We start from the raw sequence: 22449 nt of genomic DNA, 5'->3' as shown, positions 1-22449 counted from the left end.
CTGTAGTGGAGCGGGTCGAGAGTTTCAAGTTCTTTGGTGTCCACATCACCAACGAACTATCATGGTCTAAAAACACCAAGACAGTCGTGAAGAGGGCACGACAACACCTTCTCCCCCTCAGGAGACTGAAAAGATTTGACATGGGTCCCCAGATCCTCGAAAGGTTCTACAGCTGCACCATCGAGAGCATCCCCAACTGGTATGGCAACATCTGACCATAAGGCGCTACAGAGGGGAGTGCGTATGGCCAAGTACATCCCTGAGGTCAAGCTTCCTGCCACCCAGGACCTCTAAACCAGGTGGTGTCAGAGGAAGACCTCATAAATTCTCAAAGACTCCAGTCACCCAAGTCATAGACTGTTCTCTCTGCTACTGCATGGCAAGTGGTACCGGAGCGCCAAGTCTAGGTCCAAAAGGCTCCTTAATACTTTCTACATATGACTGCTGAACAATTTGTCAAATGGCCACCCGGACTATTTTGCATTGACACGCCCTTTGTTTTTACACTGTTGCTATTCGCTGTTTATTATCTATGCATAGTAACTTTACCCCTACCTACATGTACAAATTACCTCAACCAATCTGTACTCGTGCACACTGACACCGTACCGGTACCCCCTGTATATAGCCTAAATGATAGTTATTTTATTGTGTTACTTAAAAAAGTACTTTAGTTTATTTAGTAAATATCTATTTTCTTAAAACTGCATTGTTGGTTAAGTGCTTGTGAGTAAGCATTTCACGGTATTCGGCGCATGTGACAAATAACATTTGATTTGATTTGACATTTGATTTGAAAAAGACAGATCCTCAGGTGGGTGGGGCATGCGCTTTGCTACTATAAGGCTAATTGAAGCTTCATAACTCTCAGTGTTCAACAGTAACATTTGATAACAATGCAAGAGAAACAGATGAACAGGGATTAGATTTACTCTCACAAATGGCCAAAAATATATATATCTGAAAGCCCTGCCCATAATAAGCTACGCCCTTCTGTCTTCTGATCTGACCTGCTGTGTAATATCTCAATTACCCAGCACCAATTACCCAGCACCAATTACCCAGCACCAATTACCCAGCACCAATAACCCAGCATTAACAACCCATCTTTGCTCTTTAAAAAATGAGATTTCTGCCTAAATAGACATATCCAAACGTAATTATTTTGAATCAGATTGCCATTAACAAGAAGTGGTAATGTTGCATCATCATAGAAAGGTCTGGAACTCACCTTTCTGGTCATTGTTTTACGTAAATTGCTGACGTGTACTCACTTTTGGACACAAGCTCAAGTACATAGTACAAAATAATATGAAAATATGAAAAATCATATATGATTTTTTTCCTATTCAACGAAAGTGGGGCAAAAGGGCTTAAAATTACTGAAATGCTTTCTAAATATAGTAACAATCAAATGTTAAATTATTTCACATTTCTTATTACTGTAAAATAAATATGATCATACTTAGTGACTATTTCATATAACTGACAACAAATCATTATCTCCTAAACCACCACTGAGCGGCACAGAGACACCATTCAAATGTGTGCAGACTTGTTACAACTTTAACTTTAAGCACAAAGTGATTTCGTCCGTCTTTGACCAAGAAAAAGTGGCCTTGTTTCAATTCTATGAAATTATATAGAATGGTTTCATGTTGAGAGCTCTAAATCCATCTGAGACTGTGACAGCAAGATTCGCTAGACAGCCACCGTTCATTTATGGTTTGCCAGGCTGGGCTCACTAGCTCAGACGAAGAGAAAATCGATTCTTTGTCTGGATAGGCCAGAAAATGTGACACGTCACCCCCTATGCAAATGTGGGATATGAAACCTGACACTTCAAGTCAGCTCTGCTAAGATAGTGGTAGGGGAGAGCGGACAGATGAGGCTTTATAATGCCCGGGACCCTACAGCATTCACAGAGCGCTTGGTACACCAAAATGTCAGTCCGAACCAGTCCAGAACCACTCGAAGTCTCCCATTTTGGGGGACTAAACATCTAAGAGATGTGAAAGAAAACAACCCAACTATGTTACCCAATGCCTGCAACCCAGCAGTTGGGTCATCCAAACAACCCAGCAGTTGGGACATCCAAACAACCCAGCAGTTGGGTCAACCAAACAACCCAGCAGTTGGGTCAACCAAACAACCCAGCAGTTGGGTCAACCAAACAACCCAGCACTTTGGACATCCAAACAACCCAGCAGTTGGGACATCCAAACAACCCAGCAGTTGGGACATCCAAACAACCCAGCAGTTGGGTCAACCAAACAACCCAGCAGTTGGGTCAACCAAACAACCCAGCAGTTGGGTCAACCAAACAACCCAGCAGTTGGGACATCCAAACAACCCAGCAGTTGGGTCAACCAAACAACCCAGCAGTTGGGTCAACCAAACAACCCAGCAGTTGGGTCAACAAACAACCAAGCAGTTGGGACATCCAAACAACCCAGCAGTTGGGACATCCAAACAACCCAGCAGTTGGGACATCCAAACAACCCAGCACTTGGGACATCCAAACAACCCAGCAGTTGGGACATCCAAACAACCCAGCAGTTGGGACATCCAAACAACCCAGCAGTTGGGTCAACCAGACAACCCAGGATTTTCATTGCTGTCAATAAGATTCTCCTGCAACTATTTGAGAAATGTACCCCCCACTAGGGTCTGTTTTATAAATGTTTCACCCATGCTCTTTCAAGCTGACGTCACACCCCAAGGAAAGGTGTGTGTGTGTGTGCACCCGCGTGTGGAAAAGCACTTGGGACATCCAAACAACCCAGCAGTTGGGACATCCAAACAACCCAGCAGTTGGGACATCCAAACAACCCAGCAGTTGCGACATCCAAACAACCCAGCAGTTGGGACATCCAAACAATCCAGCAGTTGGGTCAACCAAACAACCCAGGATTTTCATTGCTGTCAATAAGATTCTCCTGCAACTATTTGAGAAATGTACCCCCCACTAGGGTCTGTTTTATAAATGTTTCACCCATGCTCTTTCAAGCTGACGTCACACCCCAAGGAAAGGTGTGTGTGTGTGTGTACACCCGCGTGTGGAAAAAAGAAGTGCCCAGAGTCACCTTAACGATCGATCGAACACCCAAACTATAAACAATTTATTCCTAGATAAATTCTCAATCTACAAAAGAAGAACCTCATAAAAAGAACATGAAAATACTGTCCTGAGAGTGACCTCCCCACCCCTCATTTCTCTCTCTTTCCATCTCTCTCTCTCCCCCTCTTTCGATTCATCTCTCCCCTCCTCTCTCTCCCCCTCTCTCTCAATCTCTCTCTGCCCTGTCTCTCTGTCTCTTTTTATCTCTCTCTGTAAGTCACAGCCCTTCAGCACAACACTGTAATTAACTTGGTTGGCCTGTGTTTTGATGAGTGCCCTGCGCAATATTGTCTGTGTGTGTGTGTGTGTGTGTGTGTGTGTGTGTGTGTGTGTGTGTGTGTGTGTGTGTGTGTGTGTGTGTGTGTGTGTGTGTGTGCGCGTGCGTGTGTGTGTGTGTGTTTTGGGTGCAGATAGCGGCCGTTCCACCCAGGGCCTTTCTTTAACAGGATGCTGTAATCTAATTGGCAGCTCATAAAATCAATTTTCAACTGATGAGCCAAATAATAATATCTTCAAACATTCTTATACTACACATGCGCGCGCATTCACACACACACACACACACACACACACACACACACACACACACACACACACACACACACACTCACACACTCACACACACACACAGAAACACACACGCGCGCGCGCACGCACGCACGCACACACACACAGAAACACACACACACAAGAGCATGCACACACACACACACAGAAACACACACACAGAAACACACTGCAATCTTACGCTAGCCAGCTCTACCATTTCAGCGTCCTCAGAAAAGGAACATTCACCGCGTGGTAACCTCTTAGAGAGAATCAGCTGCATGTTAATGATAACTTAGCTCCTACATATCAGCTCTACAACTAATTAAGCCTATAGCAAACTAGGTGTAGTTATTGTGGCTATTTATGCATCACATGTAACACATATCCATATACACATTTAAAAAAATACAGTAAGCCTCTAAAACACTTGGCTAGCTTATGATGACAGGTATTTGATGACTAATCTTGTGCTGTGTTCCATTGAGAATGTAGGTCACGGTGTTTGAATACCTCACTTCAACATTCCCTCCGAAATAGTGTCTTACCTGACAAGAAACAGACAAGCCAAAGAGCTGCTGGGTCATGATACATAGCTACATCCCCAGAGTAACCTAGAGAGAGAGGGAGATAGAGGACGAGAAGAGAGTTGGGGGGTTAGACAGAGAATTGGTTACCAAACAATGTTTAGGGCCACGCACACACGGACACACACACACATGCACAGACACACACACTGATGTATTTGTATTGCCCTTCATCCATTTAGTCTTCGTTACATGGTTCAGAAATTGGGCCAGGAGAAAAAGAGTAAAGGGCAAAGATGGCGAGTAGCAGACCTCTATCCTGATAGAGAGACTAATCATGACCTGAAGTTGCAGTACACGGGTCAATCACCTTCTAGATCACATTCTCCTCCCTTCCCTCTATCTCTATGCTCTTTCTTTCCCTCCTTACTTTCCTCAAGTTGTGACTCTATTACAAAAACAAGACAGTAGATATTCCATTCTAGTCAAATTTGTGCTCTGCTCACACCTACTTGCAATGAGTAAAACACACTGGTACAATAACAGAATATATTTAGTTATGTATTTCGTCATATGTTGTTATATTTAGTCAGCTTCATACAGCGCTTGGACAGAACCCCCAAAAATGTGAACCCAGCTTTTCTCTCCCATCTCCCATATCTCTCCCCTCCCTCTCGAACAGGCAGGGATGTCGTTGATGACACGTACCCTGCAGAGAGAGGACATGCAGGGTCGATGGACCACAGTACTCACCCCACTCTGCACTGTGTGTGGGTGTTGTGTGTTTGTTTATCTGTACTTATGTGTGAAAAAGCACCACCATTGGAGCGAATCTTTCAGTGTGAGAGAGCTAACAGACCATTTCTCTGTTTCCCTTTCTTTCAGTGTGAGAGAGCTAATAGACCATTTCTCTGTTTCCCTTTCTTTCAGTGTGAGAGAGCTAATAGACCATTTCTCTGTTTCCCTTTCTTTCAGTGTGAGAGAGCTAACAGACCATTTCTCTGTTTCCCTTTCTTTCAGTGTGAGAGAGCTAATAGACCATTTCTCTGTTTCCCTTTCTTTCAGTGTGAGAGAGCTAACAGACCATTTCTCTGTTTCCCTTTCTTTCAGTGTGAGAGAGCTAATAGACCATTTCTCTGTTTCCCTTTCTTTCAGTGTGAGAGAGCTAATAGACCATTTCTCTGTTTCCCTTTCTTTCAGTGTGAGAGAGCTAATAGACCATTTCTCTGTTTCCCTTTCTTTCAGTGTGAGAGAGCTAATAGACCATTTCTCTGTTTCCCTTTCTTTCAGTGTGAGAGAGCTAATAGACCGTTTCTCTGTTTCCCTTTCTTTCAGTGTGAGAGAGCTAACAGACCGTTTCTCTGTTTCCCTTTCTTTCAGTGTGAGAGAGCTAATAGACCATTTCTCTGTTTCCCTTTCTTTCAGTGTGAGAGAGCTAACAGACCGTTTCTCTGTTTCCCTTTCTTTCAGTGTGAGAGAGCTAATAGACCATTTCTCTGTTTCCCTTTCTTTCAGTGTGCATCCCTCTGTACTTTACTCTCTCTCTCTCTCTTTCTCTCTCTCTCTCTTTCTCTCTCTCCCCATCTCTCTAGGTAGCAGATACATAAACAGTTCACACCATGTGGTATATTTAATAGAAACCTGCACAAATAATTTTTGAGGTTACGTTTGTGTGTGTGTGTGTGTGTGTGTGTGTGTGTGTGTGCGTGTGCGTGTGCGTGTGTGTGTGTGTTTGGTATTCCAGACATACTCCTGCCTGTGTATTGGGTGAGATGGACAGTTCATTCATTATTTACAGAGTGTGTTTTAGGGAGGAAAGACTGTCAATCCATAAATAGGACAGAGAGGTACAGCTAAACACACACCAGCACACTACACACACCCCTAAAATGATTCAACACCAACCCATCCCACTTGGTCTAAAGACTCTAGGAGTAGCTCAGTAAGCACAGTAAGTCAGTTTAGACTAGCGGTTAAGAGCATCGGGCCAGTAAATTAAAAGTCGCTGGTTCAAATCCCTGAGACAACTAAGTTGAAAAATCTGTCAATGTGCCCTAATTGGCACCCTAATTGCTTTGGATAAGAGTGTCTGTTAAATGACTAAAATGTAGCTATATGTCCAGACCAGCCTTGTGCTGTCCTTAACAGCCCAATTCAGAATCAAGATACACATCATGGTCAAAAGTATACGGACATTGCATTCCAATATAATGGGCAGTTATATGGAGTTGGTCCCCCTTTGCTGCTATAACAGCCTCCACTCGTCTGGGAAGGCATTCCACTGGAAGTTGCTGCAGGGACTTGTTTCCATTCCGCCACAAGGATATTAGGCCTGGCTCGCAGTCGCCATTCCAGTTCATCCCAAAGGTGTTTGATGGGGTTGAGGTCAGGGCTCTGTTCAGGCTAGTCAAATTCCTCAACAGCGATCTCGACAAACCATTTCTGTATGGACCTTGCTTTGTGCACAGGGGCATTGACATGCTGAAACAGGAAAGGGCCTTCCCAAAAAGTTGTAAGCTCTTTAATTACTTGTTACTTTTATTTCTTATTATTATCTGTATTTTTTTTAAACTGCATTGTTGGTAAAGTCTACACCTGTTGTATTCGGTACATGTGACTAATACAATTTGATTTGATCGAATCTGTAATGTCATTGTATGCTATAGCATTAAGATTTCCCTTCATTTGGGACTAAGGGGCTAAGCGCAAAACATGAAAAACAGCCCCAGACCATTATTCCTCTTCCACCAAACTTTACAGTTGGCACTATGCATTCGGGCAGGTAGCATTCTCCTGGCATCTGCCAAACCCAGATTTGTTCGTCGGACTGCCATATGGTGAAGAGTGATTCATCACTCCAGAGAACATGTTTCCATTGCTCCAGAGTCCAATGGCGGTGAGCTTTACACCACTACAGCTGATGCTTGGCATCGCGCATGTGCGCTTGTGTGCAGCTGTTTGGTCATGGAAACCCATTTCATGAAACTCCTGACGAACAGTTTTTGCGTTGATGTTGCGTCCAGAGGCAGTTTGGAACTTGGTAGTGAGTGTTGCAACCGAGGACAGACGATTTTTACACTGTACAGGCGCTTCAGCGGTCCTGTTCTGTAAACATGTATGGCCTACCTAAGAAGTTGTTGCTCCAAGACCTTTCCACTTCACAATAACAGCACTTAAAGTTGATCGGGGCAGCTCTAGCAGGGCAGACATTTGATGAACTGACTTGTTGGTGGAAACCTATGACGGTGCCACGTTGAAAGTCACTGAGCTATTATATAGTTGGGGGTGCCATCGTGTAGATAGTTATCCCATTATACTCGTGTAAGAAAAAATGTCATCAGATGAATTCAAAGGCTGTAGATTTAAACCTGGGTCATCTGTAGACCACTAAGCCCTGTTTCTGTGGTAGGACTTTGCCTGATGCGTAGTCAGGAAACTGACTGGGTGATGGGTTCAGTCCGGGAGTGAAAGGAAAGGGGGTTGGCGGAAGGAGAGGAGAGATGATGTTGGCTATCACTGCATGCTAATCTCCAAGACAAGTTGCCTGCTAGTGCCCCTGGCTGTGTGTGTTTGCCTGTGTTTGTGGGTGTTTGCCTATGTTTGTGGGTGTTTGCCTGTGTTTGTGGGTGTTTGTGTGTGTGTCAGGCATCATTTTGTCAACAAAACTAAAATATTCATCAAACACCTATTTTTCAGTGCCAATTGACGAGACTATAACTGACTAAATAGACCCAGAAAAAAAACATGTTCAAATGAAACGGGATAAAATCACTGTATCTCTGTGACTAAAATTTGTCATCACGACAGCTGTGATGGAACAGGAAGTTTTATAAATGCAGACATATAATTTGTTTGTTCGACATGGTGGGATATTTTTGAGTCCGTAAAATTAATTATGAGAGAAACATTATTTGTTCAGAACATTTCGTATATATCTACTACCTACAGCCGGAAAAAAAACTTTGTGATATTAGATCGCCAGAAATTAGAGCAGAAATTCTACTTCTCAGGATCTTTCATTTGAACTTCCCCCCCTCTATTCATCCCGGGGGTTGCACCAACACCGGAAAAGAGGAAGAAGTGGGGCCCTAGTCAGACTCAGGCAGTGTGCATACCATCCACCGCTTCCAAGTATATTACTCGCTAACGTTCAGTCCCTGGACAATAAAGTAAACGAGCTCAGGGCGAGGTCCTCCTTCCAGAGAGACATTAGGGAGTGTAACATACTCAGTTTTATCGAATCATGGCTCTCTCTGGATATATTGCCCCCGTCCATTCAGACAGTGGGGTTCTCCATCCATCACGCAAACAGGAGAAAGAACTCTCCGGGATTTGTTTCATAATTAACAACTAATGGTTTAATTGTGGTAATGTACAGGAACTCAAGACATTTTGTTCTCCCAATTTGGAATACCTCCCCATCAAATGCCAACCGCATTACCTCCAGAGATAATTTTATGTGGTCATCGTCACAACCGTGTATATTCACCCCCAAACCGACACAGTGACAGCTCCCAAGGAACTACACTGGACTATTTGAAAACTAGAAAAGGGGATACCTAGTCAGTTGCAAAACTGAATGCATCCAATTCAAATGTGTATTCTGCATTTAACCCAACCCCTCTGAATCAGAGAGTTGCAGAGGTCTGCCTTAATCTATGTCCACGGTGCCCGGAGAGCAGTTGCCAGGGATTACCTGCCTTGCTCAAGGGCAGAATGTAACGGCAATCTTCCTCCTCTTCTGAGGAGGAGTAGCGAGAAGGATCGGAGGACCAATGTGCAGCGTGGTAAGTGTCCATAATGTTTATTTAAAGACATAAACTGAACACTACAAATCAATGAACGTGAAATGACCGAAATCGAAACAGTACCATGTGGCAACAAACACTCGGAAATAAACACCCACCACTCAAAAGTGAAACCCAGGCTACCTAAGTATGATTCTCTATCAGAGACAACTAACGACACCAGCCTCAGATTGAGAACCATACTAGGCTGAACTCAAAACCCCAACATAGAAAAACACACATAGACTGCCCACCCCAACTCATGCCCTGACCATACTAAATAAAGACAAAACAAAATAAATAAAAATCAGAACGTGACAGTACTCCCCCCCCCCAAAAGGTGCGGACTCCGGCCACAAAACCTGAACCTATAGGGGAGGGTCTGGGTGGGCGTCTGTCCACTGTGGCGGCTCTGGCGCAGGACGTGGACCCCACTTCACCACAGTTTTTCCCTGCCTCATTGTCCGCCTCCGTGGCCTCTTACGAGCGGCGACCCTCCCCGCAGACCTCGGACTAGGGAACCTAGAAATGGGTCCCGAATGGACGGGAGACTCCGGCAGCGCCGGACAGGCGGGAGACTCCGGCAGCGCCGGACAGGCGGGAAACTCCGGCAGTGCCGGAGTGAAGGGCGATTCCGGCGGCTATGGCAGCTCCTGGCTGGCTGGCGGCTCTGGCAGCTCCTGGCTGGCTGATGGCTCTGGCAGCTCCTGGCTGGCTGACAGCTCTGGCAGCTCCTGGCTGGCTGACGGCTCTGGCAGCTCCTGGCTGGCTGACGGCTCTGGCAGCTCCTGGCTGACTGACGGCTATGGCATCTCCTGGCTGACTGACGCTCTGGCCGCACTGACTGAGTGTCCATAATGTTTATTTAAAGACATAAACTGAACACTACAAAACAATAAATGTGAAACGACTGAAACCGAAACAATACCGCGTGGCAACAAACACTCACACGGAAACAAACACCCACCACTCAAAAGTGAAATCCAGGCTACCTAAGTATTATTCTCAATCAGAGACAACTAACGACACCTGCCTCTCTGAGAATCATACTTGGCTGAACTCAAAACCCCAACATAGAAAAACACATAGACTGCCCACCCCAACTCACGCCCTGACCATACTAAATAAATACAAAACAAAGGAAATAAAGGTCAGAATGTGACACAGAACTGCAGATTTTTTCCAAACTTGCCAGCTCAGGGACTCAAACCAGTGACCTTTCAGTTACTGGCCCAATGCTCTTAACCACAAGGCTACCTGCTAGGCTAGCTGCTGCCCTGGACACCGCATGTCCTTAAGCCAAATGTATTATAGCTGGGGACTTTAATAAAGTCAATCTGAGGAATATGCTACCGAAATTCTATCAACACAACTCCTGTGTTATATGGGCATCACGGACTCTCGATCCTTGCTACTCTCTCTTCCTGAATGGTTACAAGGCCCTCACCCACCCAAATTTCTTCAGCCTTCTGAGTTTGAAGAGGCACTCAGAAGGCTGAAGAAATTTGGCTTGGCCCTTAAGACCCTCACAAACTTCTACAGATGCACCATTGAGAGCATGCTGTGGGGATGTAACACCGCCTGGTACGGCAATTTCACAGTCGGCAACCGCAGGGCTTTTCTGAGGGTGGTGCGGTCAGCCCAAAACGGGCACACTGCCTGCCCTCTACAGCACCCGCTGTCAGAGGAAGGCCAAGAAGATCATCAAGGACCTCAGCCACCCGAGCCACGACATGTTCACCCCGCTACCATCTAGAAGGCGGAGACAGTATAGGTACATCAAAGTTTGGACAGAGACTCTGATAAAAAAGCTTCTATCTCCGCCCAGTACCCTGCCCTGAAACTTAGTTACTATTACTAGCCGGCTACCACCCACTACTCTACCGTGCACCTTAGAGACTGCTGCCCTATGTACATAGACAATGAATCACTGGTCACTTTAATAATGTTTACATACTGTTTTACCCACTTCACATGTACTGTGTATACTGTACTCTAGTCAAGGCTCATCCTATATAACTACTGGTGTACAAACATTTTCTATTTGAATACGGTTCATACTGTCTATACACACCATATACCTTTATCTGACATTCTGATAGTTCTTACTTTCTTTCTTTAAAAGTTGGGGATTTTGTGTGTATTGTTTTGTATTGCTAGGTATGACTACACTGTTGGAGCTATAAACACAAGCATTTTGCTGCACGTGCGGTAACATCTGCAAATCTGTATATGCGACCTATAAACTTTGATTTTATTTCATTAGTTCAACAACAGTCTATCAATGTTTTTCTCTCCCTTGACTATAGAAAAGTAGTCTGACTTTGAATTTGTAGTCTCGCTTCCCCCACTGCATTTCTATTGTGCATTGGCGGGCTGCATTTTACATTCATAAAGCATATCGAGGGCTGTTCTAAAACTAGGCTACTTGCAGACAAGACCTTTGGCCATTTGTTAAGGCTACACCTTGTTCAGTCATGTTACTTTATTAGCTAGCTATAGCTAACAACCTGGGGGCGTGTTCAGCAGGACGCAATGTTTTCCTTATTGAGGAAAAATGTACTTCGCACAACTGTGATATGTGGTTGTCTCACCTACTGTAGCTATCTTAACATAAATGCACTAACTGTACCTCGCTCTGGAAAAGAGCGTTAGATAAATTACACAAATGTTACGTAAATGTAGAATAAAAATTCCTCTCTGAATAAGGAATAATGTCAGCTTCATTCATGAAATTTATTGACCAAATTCCTCTTGCCACTACACTATATCTGACTTGGTAAACAACTTTATTTTGAGTTAATGTGGATCCAGTGACTCAGACTTGAACACTTGGACCAGGACTCAAGCACTGGGACTCGGACTTCAGCCATAGGGACCATTGGTGACTCAGACTTGAACACTTGGACCAGGACTCAAGCACTGGGACTCGGACTTCAGCCATAGGGACCATTGGTGACTCAGACTTGAACACTTAGACCAGGACTCAAGCACTGGGACTCGGACTTCAGCCATAGGGACCATTGGTGACTCAGACTTGAACACTTGGACCAGGACTCAAGCACTGGGACTCGGACTTCAGCCATAGGGACCATTGGTGACACAGAATCGGACATATGGGACTTGGGACTCGATTTGGACTCAAGTTTTAGTGACTCGATTACATCAATGTGTCTGCAGGGTCTGTGGAACGTCAAGGGCAATGACACAACCGACAGACGGAGGTGCAACCCAGACTACTTTGCCAATACTTTGCAGCACCATCTGGTGATTGTGCCTCTCTCGCTCTCTCTGAGCTTGTGTATGTCTGTTTGTTTTGTATGTAATGTGCAATACCTGTGTAGGATGAGTTAGGAATTTACATGGCCAGATAGTTCTTATATATTTTTAAATATGTTTGTCATATTTCTGCTATTGGGAAGAGAATAGAATGTTACACAGAAAATATGTTGGTAGGACAAGGCTATGCATGTTTGGTCACATGGAAGTCAGGTGATTTATGTTTACTATAGGTTAATAAGGCAATACAATTGTGATGTGACTAAAATGAAAGGGCATTTAACAGAGGTGTGGAATCGAGGCACATGACTTGGATTTGAGTCGGACTCAAGTCACACATTTGATGACATGAGACTCGACTTGATAGAAAATAAAATAACTTGGACTTGGAACCAAAAGACTCGGAACTTGAATTTGACTTGAGACTGATGACATGAAATTACCTCTGATTGGACCTGGAAACTGTCAATCAACACAGCTCTGGTAAACTAGTGCAGAGAGAACGTTTTGGGAGTGTGAAACTGAATTAATAAAAATATAGCCTTCCATTTCTATTTTGTATTTATACCTTTGCTTATTCAATCTGGTCACTAACATAGGCCTATGTCATTGCACCAAAGTATTGTTTAAAAAACATCTAAGTTGCCAGTCATCAGCATTGGTGCGCAAAGGCGAGCTCACATATCCAGATTAGCGACCGGAAAGTTGTTACATTTTCTCCGGTTTTGCCTATCAAAAACAGAGTAGCCTACTTACGTTCATGTTATCCATATAAAGTACAGTTTAGCAATCTGCTACGGACGCATCTTTGCCACAACAATAGGCTATCCGGTGACATCATTGATCATTTTCATATTTCAGATAGGGTTATAATTATATACGTGGTACTGGCTATACGTATAATGATATATGTAACATCGCACTACCTTCAACACTTGAAGATGTAACATATTCTAGTGAATTAATTGCAATATTTGTGAGGAAGAAAAATTCTCTAGACAGATCATGCTTTCCATCTGATTCTGTAATCTCCGACGTAATTTTATCTTTATTTAACTTGGCAAGTCAGTTAAGAACAAATTCTTATTTTCAATGACGGCCTAGGAACAGTGGGTTAACTGCCTGTTCAGGGGCAGAACGACAGATTTGTACCTTGTCAGCTTGGGGTTTAGAACTTGCAAAATTCCGGCTACTAGTCCAACGCTCTAACCACTAGGCTACCCTGCCGCCCCATGTAAACCGTATGATCCTGCTTGAGCTGGACTCCAGAGAAGTGACAATGTGACATGATGTCCCTAGTTGAAATAGACTGCTAACAGGATGACTTTCAGCTCCAAATGCAGGTGTAAAACACATTTTATTTCTGTATCTTGCGTTTTGAAAATTCATCACCATTTTATGGCTGTAATGACAGGCTACATTTGCGCATCGATTGTAAACGCGTGCATGTGCAAGGTTTGAAATCCACAGCTAGTGAACATATTGCTGATTTGCTGTACATCTATAGGATGGGGTGCAGCGCAGACGTCAAATTGTAGGGATACGGGATTGCCATAAATGAATATGCATCTGTCGCTCCAAAAATGGTTTGGCGATCAAGAATATGAACCGTTTACTTCGCAAGCTCACCAGCAATGAGGCATCAAGCAGCAATTACTAGTATAGGCCTACTTGCCGTTTGGTAAGTCAAAATTGCTTGAAATATATAATTTACTTATGAAGCTAGCATTTGGAATGAATGATTCCATAATCAACATGGGTTGTCGACAAAATAATGAAAAGGGTTGTCTGGTAGCCTCAATAAATAGACAAAGATGTATAGTTTATCAAGTCATAGTCATGTTTTTTTACTTGACTTGACTTGAAAAAAACTTGTGACTCGACTGGGCTTGACTTGATCTTGGAATGCACAACTTGATTCAAGACTCAACCCATTCTACTTGGGACTTGACTTGAAACTTGGACATTGTGACTTGAGACTTGCTTGTGACTCGCATAATGGTGATTTGGTCCCACTTCATTTCATTGACTAAAATGGTCCCACTGTTTTTGGAAATTTAACAATAACTAGACTAAATCGTTATTCAAATGACAAAAATGTGACTAAGACTATTTTAGTCAAAATGACTAAGACTAGACTATATATAAAAAAAGAGTGTCAAAATTAACACTGTTGTGTGTGTGTGTTCGTTCCCCTGTTGGGTACCCTCTAGTTAGTAGACCCTGTACAGCCAGTGAGCACAGAGCATCTTTCTCACCCTCCTCTCTCTCTCTCTCTTTCTTTCTCTCTCTCTCTCTCTCTCTCTCTCTTTCTCTCTCTCCCTCTCTCTCTCTTTCTCTCTCCCCCTCTCCCTCTCTCTCTCTCTCTCAGCCTCATAATTTATTAACCGACCTGATCTCTCTCAGACTCACCAGTATCCCACTGCCCTTTCACTACCTCACACCACAGAGATAGAGTGTGTGTGTTTATGAGCTACATGCAGCAGTCTGTAGTCTCTCCTGTTACTTCAACAGAGCAGAACGGTGTGAGATTGTTACAGGGACACATCAACTGTAGCAGAAATGCAGGACCCCCCCCACCACTGTCCAAATACAAACACACACATTACACTAGAGAAGCATAACTCTATACTGCACCTACAAGCTGTATCAGATGAGTTATCTTCCTGTACATGAATCACTGACATCATTAGATTATGAACAGTCAGAGTTATTACCATGATTGTAGACTGAGCTGTGAGTCAATAAAAGCTTACTGTAAATGGCCTTCCAGACTCATTCAACAAACATAACATCCTCATAGATCAGTTCATTGAAACATCGCTACATCTGGACTACATGGGCCCCATATGAATACATTTTCACAATCATAGAAAAAGCAACAAAAGCACCATCATCTGTGCTACAGGTGACAGACAGCAACAGTCCGGTGATGTGTTAACTTGCGCATGCTTTTTATGTCAATTCCCAAACCCTCTTTCTTATCATGTTTGGCTACCTCATGAAGAGACTGACTGATGGTCTGTGAGGACTGACAGATGAACAGATGGACGCACAGACAAACGCATGCACACACAGACACAGACAGACACAGACACGTACACACACATAGAGAGAAACAGCCAGTTGAGAGGGCTTATTTCCCTGTGCTGAGTAAAGAGAGTGCTGTTGAACTGCTAATGATGTGATGGAGGCTCTGTACTGCATTCATCCCACAGAGTACAGCTCTGCATGAAAAATAGAGTCTAGAAGGCCATGCAGGAACGCACACGCATCATCTACACATTTCTACACCAACACATAGCCTATACAAACCACAAGACCATTTCCATTCACACACATGCACAGCAATATTTTGTCTTCACCTGCACACACACACACACACACACACACACACACACACACACACACACACACACACACACACACACACACACACACACACACACACACACACACACACACACACAATCATTCTCTCTCTTTCTCTAAGCAACCCGCTGTGTAGTTTGTTTTCCAGATTTAATTACTTATCACTCATTAGCTAGGCTATTGACAATAATAATTTAGGCCTATGCACTGTGAGCTGCTTGATATATAATAGTGCTATATTTACAGTAGCCTACTACTTTTCATCGGATAGATGTATAACAGTAACTGATTGATGGAGGCAAAGCTGTAAACAACAGACAACAAACACACATATTTAATTCTAAACAGACAGTGGGGGAATAAATGAGGTATCATCGCATACACACGGATTGTATCATACAGATGCACATATCCAAACACACACACACACTCTCAGACAAGCATGTATGCATGCATGTACACACACACACACACACACACACACACACACACACACACACACACAGCAATGCACTCAGGAGAGCCAGGTAAAGCTCTGTGATGTGAAAGAGCCTTTTTAGGCTTTTAGGAGAGACACCCAGTGACACACATAGACAAGTCAGGAGAGAGAGAGAAACACACAAACACTCACTCCCTCACGGCCGCACGCACACACGTAAACGCCTAGTCTGCCAGTCAGGAGAGTCCTGAGAGACAGAAGAGAAACATAGGCAACCGACAACTGTCCTACCTTTAACTATAAGTACAGCGTCACATACACGATGTGGGTTTATCGACACCATGCCTAAACAACCTGCTATCAAATTCCAGAGCCGCGTGGGAGAAAAGACAAGTACACGCGCTCACCTGCGGACGAGGAGGGCACAGTCGCTGAGCACACCGCGGATTGATGGGTGTGTAAATCGATGCGTTCGCGCGCAGTTTGTAGGAATACAATCTTCAACCACAAACATACCTGTATTAACTCATCAGTTACTGTATCCATATATTGTGTCACCGAGGTTAGAAAGCACTTATCCCGTCGTTTGTTAGGCTACTTCGATTTCGTGGAATCCTCGGTCCATTGTGTCTGTAACGAATTATGTAACAGCCAAAATAACTTATCCACACTGCAGAAAACACTGCTACTGCGACGCATGGAAATCTGACTTTTCCTTCATTTTCTCCGATATGACCATTTTACAGACATTCTGAAACTCCAACTCAACCTTCGTTTCTCTGACAATTACTTTTCTCTCGTCTTGAAAGGAATTGAGCTGGAATGAATCAAATACTATCACTCACACATCATATCACATTATGATGAAGGATGCAGATATGGTTACGTGTCTGTAAATACAATGCAAACCGCAAGCAACATTTCCATTTTACTACGTCATTAGGTCAACAGTTGACAACATAATTGAAGTTGCCCTCGCGTGCGCTTGTAAACTACCTGTCAAAAAAGCTCCTACCTACGTAGCCTATATACGTGTTCTTGAAAAAAGCCACATTGTGAGTACAATGTCCAGAGATAAAATATTCTAATGACTTACCTTATTTATAATGCGAAGTGCGCAAATCTTGCAGCTATTTGAGCACTTGAGACGAGTTTCTCTTACTCCTGATTCCTCAGTGGAGTCAGACTGCGAGAGAGAGTGCGAGAGAGAGAGAGAGAGAGAGAGAGAGAGAGAACAAATACATCTGTACCAGAGCGCGTGCAGCCCTTGCCAGAGGATGCTTCAGTCTCCTAGCAACAACAATCGATCTGGCAAGGATACATTTTTATTGGATAAAATGAAAACTTGGCCATTCACCCATTTAACACGCTTACTAAAATAACATCTGTTTATCTCCAACACAGCGAGCAAACAGAAAGAGACAGAGCAAGAGCCAGCGAGAGATCATCAACCCTGTAGTGAAAACAACATGTAAGCAAATAGTGACACATTTTGGATGTATGAGTATGACTAATACGATCAGATTAAATTCATTAAGCATGGCCCGAGAAAAAATATTGCTACCTATGGTTGAGAATAAGATCCTGGGAAATGAAATGATACGCATAGGGGGTATACTTTCTGAACCTCTAAATGAATAGAACCAGATAAGGCTGAAAGCCACTTCCTCTCCCAATGGGAACCAAGGAACACTGTTGGCCTGCCCTATTACCTGAGCTCCACAGCGCTAAGTCACACAGCCTTACACAGGCTATAGGATGGACACTGTTTGGATAGTGGGCTCTCTCCCATCCCTCATACTCTCTCTCCTTCCCTCCTCCACCATTCTGTCACACCCTTCTTCTGAATACCAACACATTCTCTCCCTATGTGTGTGTGTGTGTGTGTGTGTGTGTGTGTGTGTGTGTGTGTGTGTGTGTGTGTGTGTGTGTGTGTGTGTGTGTGTGTGTGTGTGTGTGTGTGTGTGTGTGTGTGTGTGTGTGTGTGTCTGTGTGTGTGTCTGCGTGCCTGCGTGCCTGCGTGTGTGGGGCCAGTGCCCTCTCTCAGGCCCAGGCATGCATGGGAGTGCCTTTGCGTTATGTTCAAGAGGAGCTGCACACTTTCATACTGGCTTTCTAATGACTCTATGCACACACACACACACACACACACACACACACACACACACACACATACACACATCAGCGCGGTCAGTGCCATTTAAGATGAGGGAGGATGATAATATTTTTTATGAACATGGCCTTATTTCTATTACAGCATATTGGATGACTGTCATTCATATTATATTCACCCAGCTCAATGTGACATTGATAAGTCTATGCTACTACATGATACTCCAATTCCCCCGGTACCAATCACGAGGTTGCTACATCCTAGCCTATAAATGAACGTTTACAACGTAGCTGTACAAACAAAAACCTCAAGATCATTTGAACCAGAGCTTTCAGTAAACAGGTCTGTGTCTGTGTATTGGGAAGTTAGCCAAGCGTATAGAGGCATTTAAGACAAAGTCATTTTTGATTGGGAATGTAATCACTGCTTTATTGTATACTGTGCAGTCTGTTTTGTATGCATGACAAGATGACTGGGAGGTGTAAAGTGTTAGACTGGTGTTCTGTTCCCTATACTTCTGCATCAACATATGGCGACAACCCACCTAACAACATACAGCACATACTGTACACACACACACACACACACACACACACACACACACACACACACACACACACACACACACACACACACACACACACACACACACACACACACACACACACACACACACATACTTACACATGCTCGCACTGATGTAGTGGCGGGCCCAGCCTGTGTTGCTCTCCACATCCACCATTCTGTCACACCTCTGTGAACCTGTTGTTGCTTTTGTGATGACAGCCTGTAGGTTTGATATCTGATTGGAAGTTAACTTAAAGTAATTGGTCAACAACTCAGATTTTGAATCGAAACTACTCAGATGTTATAGAAGGGTCTTAGCTTCATTGAGTTTTTCTCTTTTTGTTCCTGACCTGCTGTGGTGAGATACACTCTCCCATTCTCGCTCCTCTCCCAAGAGCTTTAGGGCATGGCCCTTGAGGCTATGACCTCTCTCTCCCTCTCTGATCATGCCTAGATTATTAATGTATTGTTAATGTCAGTATTGCCTTGTAACTTGTATAATTTAATCATACATTGTACAAAGTTATTAAATATCTGCCTTAGAGATAGACATTTCCCAGACCTTTCTTGATAGTAAATTATTCTAACTCAGGTATACACACACACACACACACACACACACACACACACACACACACACACACACACACACACACACACACACACACACACACACACACACACACACACACACACACACACACACACACACACACACACACACAGCTCTGGTGCCAGTCACAGCTCTCCCACACTACAGCCTCATTGCTCCAGTATTCCCTAGCTCCCAGTAAGCAAGTGTGTGTGTGTGTGTGTGTGTGTGTCAGATGCTGGCCTCCCTAATAAAGGCCTCTTTGTCCCCTAGGCATGCATGTATGCAGAGAGCCCAGAAAGCTGCTGTGTCCCATAAGGGTCCCACAGCACAACAGCTTTGTCCCCTGCTTCTCCCCATAGACCCCAGCACAGTGGAAAGACTTAGAAAAAGGGATGGAGGGATGGAGGGATAGGGACAGAGAAAGAGAGGGAGAGAGTGTTAGGGAGGGAAAGGGAGGAAGATAGATGAAGAGGGAGAGAGAGAACATAGTCTATCAGTATATTTCTCTGCTGGGGTTGAGGGGTTGTGAGGACGAGTTGGTCAACAGCGTTGCATTTGAGCTCCTCCATATAGATCTGTTAAGGGACTAGAGACCCCCGCAGACCCCTTCCCTCATTTTGAAATATACTTTGTGTGTGTATGTGTGTTAGGAGAGCTGGCATCCTGCAGCGTAACACTTCCCCCTCCTAGGTAGAGCCGGTCTGCTCATGCGGCAGAAAGTTGGTCCTCTGGGATAGTGTTCCCCCCCCAAAACGAGCGCCTTGTCTTTAATTCCCCACAGAGCATTTGTGTCCCAGTGCTAATAGCATTAGCCATGCTCCATTACACATAGTCCTCAGCCCTATCTCAGCCCGGTGATGGATGGACCCTCACACGAAGGAGCTAGTGCATTAAGGAGTGTACTTCGAAGTGTGCCTAGACAAGGTAGCTACTTAAAACCATTCTATTTGGTTAATATGGCTACTGGCAGTACAGTGAAGTAAACATGTAGACTCATAAAAACTGTGAGGTAACATTAGCTGTGGTCAAGCTACTGGCCATTATAGTCAGATAAACAAGAGAGTTAGTTAGAACAAGAAGTTGTTGTCACACACATAATTCTGCATTGCGGTCTATGAAAGTGCTCTGTCATATGGTCAGTAACGTGTGTGTGTGTGTGTTTATAGCTCCCAACAGGGGGCAGGTCTCTAATTATCATGGTTACAGAGGCATGGCCAACAGATTGCTGGACACACACTCCAACGGACAGCTACTGACCTGAAGAGTGTACGTCTGCTCTCTCTCTCTCTCTCTCTCTCTCTCTCTCTCTCTCTCTCTCTCTCTCTCTCTCTCTCTCTCTCTCTGTCTCTGTCTCACTCACTCACTCACTCACTCACTCACTCACTCACTCACTCACTCACACACGTCAGTTCTGCCCTAATTTATGTGCTCTCTGACACCTGGAGTTGGAAGACGGAGGACAATGCCAAAAGACTAGTCAGCCCTTCGCCTTGCTGAGTGGTCAAAATGTTTCTCTCTGGTATAGTATCCAGAGACTGACTATTGAATATGATAGAGTAATACTATAGTATCCATGTCTGGTATCTATCTGAAAGTTGTTCACTGAGGATAACTCTGATGCTCTCCTCAGTATATTGATGTATGATTGTATCTGTATAGAGTGTTATGGTCCTCTCAGGAATTCTGTCTTATTTACATGGGTCTCATCCCTCACACAGCCTGTAAATGCTGAGATACCCTGTGTAGATTGGGCCTTGGTCATCAGGTTACACTGTCAACTTTGTATGTTTTGATTGGTGAATGGGGGTTGGTTTGGGGTTTAAGGGTTACACCCTCAGATGTTATACATGGAATTAAGTTCCTTTGTTCTCCCTCTTATCCTGTATCCAGTCCATGGAGGAAGGTTGCATGATTAATGCTAATTGCCTAGAAGGCATCTCTTTGTTCATGCGTTGTCTTCTAAGTTTACCTTGGGATCTATATGCCTAGACGTATGCTTTGTAATGGTTGTTAATTCTTGTAACTTAAGCTTTATGTGTCACGCCTGCTCCCGCTCCCCCTCCCTGGCGCTCGAGGGCACCAGGCTGCCCATCATTACGCACACCTGTCACCATCGTTACTCACAGCAGCGCATCTTCGGACTCACCTGGACTCCATTACTTTGTTGATTGCCCCTTCTATATCTGTCTGTTCCTCAGTTTCTTCCCCGTGTCAGCATTAATGTTGTTTTGTTTCCCCTGCCCAGATGCTGTCCCTGTCCTGTTTCATGTATGTTAATTATTACATGTACTTGCTTCTCGTCTCCATGCGTCTATCCTTACAGAATGCTGACACCAATATTTGAAGAATCAGAGAGTTTTTTGTTTTTGTAGGTGACGTCGGGTCCGGGTGCCACCGCCAAAGGAACCAGGGTTGCCTCAGCTGGCTTGTCGGGTTTCCACGCCTTAGCTGGCTCGAGAGGTTTCTTTGCCTCGGTTGGCTCGGCAGGCTCCCATGCTCGTCAGGCTCTCATGCTTCAGCCGGCTCATCAGGCTCCCATCCTACGTCATGCCTCAGCCAGCTCGTCAGGCTCCTATGCCTCAGCCGGCTCATCAGGCTCACATCCCACATAATGCCTCATCCGGCTTGTCAAACTCCTGTGCCTCAGCCAGCTTGTCAGGCTCCCATACCTCAGCCGGCTCGTCGGGCTCCCATGCTTCAGCTGGATCATCCGACGCCCATGTCTCGGCGGGTCCGTCAGGCTCACCCAGGTGGGACGCCACGTTGGTGCCACCTAGAAGGGGGGGGGGTACTGTCACGCCTGCCCCCGCTCCCCCTACCTGGCACTTGATTAAATGTTCACTCCCTGTACTTGCTTCTCGTCTCTAAGAATCTGTCCTTACATTATGCCTTGTATGTGAATCCATTCATTGTACAATTTCATTGTATATCTTCCTTTAATATATAGCATTCTCAGACCAATTCTTGCCAGTCTATGTCAACTCATTGCCTAATGCTTTCATGTATATTTTAAATGATATTTATGGAGTCAGATAAACATTCTTAATACGAGTCACGTGAGGTATTTAAAATATCATATATACTGTATATAAGCATGTCAAAT

At 44.2% G+C, this 22449-nt stretch overlaps 1 protein-coding gene across 1 annotated transcript in view; it reads right to left on the bottom strand.

Moving 5' to 3' along the window:
* Nucleotides 1-17308, bottom strand: part of LOC135509309 (metabotropic glutamate receptor 3-like) — a 59809-nt gene extending 42501 nt beyond the window's left edge. The window contains exons 1-2 of the mRNA XM_064929847.1: nucleotides 17168-17308; nucleotides 4216-4281 (exon numbers count right to left, since the gene is read on the bottom strand). The gene's annotated coding sequence lies outside the window, so the exon portion shown is untranslated. The remainder of the gene's footprint in view (nucleotides 1-4215; nucleotides 4282-17167) is intronic.
* Between the last annotated feature and the right edge of the window lie 5141 nt (nucleotides 17309-22449).

Source organism: Oncorhynchus masou, chromosome 22, assembly GCF_036934945.1.
Source record: "Oncorhynchus masou masou isolate Uvic2021 chromosome 22, UVic_Omas_1.1, whole genome shotgun sequence".
Lineage (NCBI taxonomy): Eukaryota > Metazoa > Chordata > Actinopteri > Salmoniformes > Salmonidae > Oncorhynchus > Oncorhynchus masou.
Note: the sequence above shows the minus strand (reverse complement) of the source record. Positions and strands in the feature narration are given on the sequence as shown.